This window comes from Petromyzon marinus, unplaced genomic scaffold (genome assembly GCF_048934315.1).
Source record: "Petromyzon marinus isolate PM22_M1 ecotype Great Lakes invasive population unplaced genomic scaffold, UKy_Petmar_22M1.pri1.0 PM_G_Scaffold_28, whole genome shotgun sequence".
In the NCBI taxonomy this organism is placed as follows: domain Eukaryota; kingdom Metazoa; phylum Chordata; class Hyperoartia; order Petromyzontiformes; family Petromyzontidae; genus Petromyzon; species Petromyzon marinus.
The window spans coordinates 1,872,501-1,875,000 of record NW_027422850.1 but is presented as its reverse complement, the minus strand read 5'-3'; the positions used below and the strand labels follow the sequence as shown (position 1 = coordinate 1,875,000).

General features: G+C 46.4%; 1 pseudogene; it reads left to right on the top strand.

Annotated features, from left to right (window-relative positions):
- LOC142914276 (28S ribosomal RNA) overlaps positions 1 to 2,500 on the top strand; it is a 10,557-nt pseudogene that overhangs the window by 4,363 nt on the left and 3,694 nt on the right.

The following is a 2,500-nucleotide window of genomic DNA, read 5'->3' as shown; positions in this document are numbered from 1 at the left end:
TGGCACTGAACGTCATGAATGCCGAATCCCGAACGCAGATGTATATCGTTTTTACTGCGAAAAATGGGAGAAGGTGTTGCCATTCAATGGCCTGGGCCAATTTAAGTCATCAGGTGTTGCAAATAACGAATACTTTGAGCCCCTAATTTCGGTGGAGGAAGTTCAGACTGCCATACGGGCCATTAAACCAACGTCAGCAGCTGGGCCAGATGGCCTAACAAGGGCTGCAATCTGTGCTGCCGACCCCGAGGGTCGGACACTGACAGCCCTATTTAATGCATGGATGATTACAGGAATTATTCCCAAAGAGTTGAAAAAGAATAGGACGATTCTTATTCCTAAGGTTATGGACGATGAAAAGCTGAAAGAATTGGGGAACTGGAGACCAATAACGATTGGTTCAATGATTCTGAGATTATTTTCCAGAATAATGACTGCACGTCTTGCTCGTGCTTGTCCCTTAAACCCAAGGCAGCGTGGTTTTATAGCGGCATCTGGCTGCTCTGAAAATCTTAAGGTGCTACAGGACCTTATGAGACACGCTAAGAAATTGCACAGGCCGTTGGCTGTCATGTTCATCGACATAGCGAAAGCTTTTGACTCGGTTTCGCATGCTCATATTTTATGGGTGTTAAGGCACAAGAAAGTAGATGAACACGTGGTGGGCATCATCCAGAACGCCTACGATCGGTGTACGACCTCGTTCAAAAGCAATGGCGAGTCGACTCGAGAAATTAGCATACGTGTTGGTGTCAAACAGGGTGACCCCATGTCACCCCTGCTCTTCAATCTTGCCATGGACCCTTTGATATGCACCCTAGAGTCACACGGAGTTGGGTACTCCATTGATACCGACCACGTGACAGCTCTTGCGTTTGCTGATGATTTGGTGTTGGTGAGCGAATCTTGGGTTGGTATGGCCGAAAATCTAGCGATCTTGGAATCATTTTGTGGGCTATCGGGATTGGAGGTTCAGGCCAGAAAGTGCCAGGGCTTCATGATAAGCCCAACCAAAGATTCATATACGGTGAACAACTGCGACCCATGGACTATCAAAAATAAAGATGTCCATATGATCCAACCTGATGAATCAACGAAATACCTTGGTCTGAAAATTGGCCCTTGGACTGGCACTATACAGCCTGATCTACATTGTCAGCTAAAGACATGGATCTCGAAAATCGATGAGGCGCCTCTGAAGCCAACTCAGAAGGTTGAACTACTCAATGCCTATGCCCTACCCAGATTGTTATATCCTGCAGACCACTCGGACTGCAAGCAATCAACTCTCCGTGGGTTGGACCAAGAGATTAGAAAGGCGGTAAAAGGATGGCTCCACCTTCCCGCTTCAACTTGTGATGGACTGTTATATGCCAGAGCCCGAGACGGAGGCCTTGCCATCTTGAAACTGGAAAAAACAATCCCTTCGGTTCAAGTTAGAAGGCTGCAACGTATAGCAAACTCGTCCGATGCTATCACCCGTAATATTGTGTCCTCGCAGGGTATGGAGGAAGAATACCGTAATTTGTGGGTACGAGCAGGGGGTGACAGTGATGCAATCCCAACATTCGTTCTCAGGGACTCGGTGTCAAAAGAACCTGTATATCCGAGACCCTGCGATTGGAGGGAGCATGAATTTCAGAGATGGTGCGAAAAGCCGGTTCAAGGAAGGGGCATTGTAAACTTTGCGCATGATAGAATCAGTAATGCTTGGTTGAGGCCATGGTGCGGCTTTAAACAATGCTTTTTTATCGCAGCACTACAACTAAGGGCAAATATTTACCCAACAAGAGAAAGCTTGAACAGAGGCAGAGATGGGGCCTTACGTTCCTGCAGGAAATGCTCTGCCAGACTCGAGTCCCTTTCGCACATTCTCGGTCAATGTCCTGCAGTACAGAAAGCAAGAATTGCGCGACATAACAAGATCAGTAACATTCTGGCAGACGAAGCGGCTAGATTGGGCTGGTCTGTATACAAAGAGCCACGGTTCATATCCGAGACGGGAGAGATGAGAAAGCCTGACCTCGTGTTTGCAAAAGATGAGGAGGCGGTTGTGATCGATGTCACCGTCCGTTTTGAGCTTTCAAAGAATACCTTGTCAGATGCTGCCTCGCACAAAGTTTCGTACTATACCCCTCTTGGTGATCAAGTCAAAGTGCTGACGAAGGCTAGCAAGGTCACATTCTTTGGATTCCCGGTTGGGGCAAGAGGAAAGTGGCCCCTTGAGAATAACGAGGTACTTACCTCCCTGGGCCTGACCAAACCCAGAACGACATCACTGGCCAAGATGATTTCCCGCAGAACGCTGCTTTTCTCTCTTGATATTCTGAGAATGTTCTGTGGAAATTATGCGGTCTATGAACAGTCATAGACAACCTCCGAAACAAATAATAGTTTTGTTTTAAGATGTCATTTGTTTTAGATTGATTTTGTTATTTTCGAAGGTGAAGTCGGTTTTTATTTCATTTTACTATTTTCCACAATTTAGATTGTTATTTTC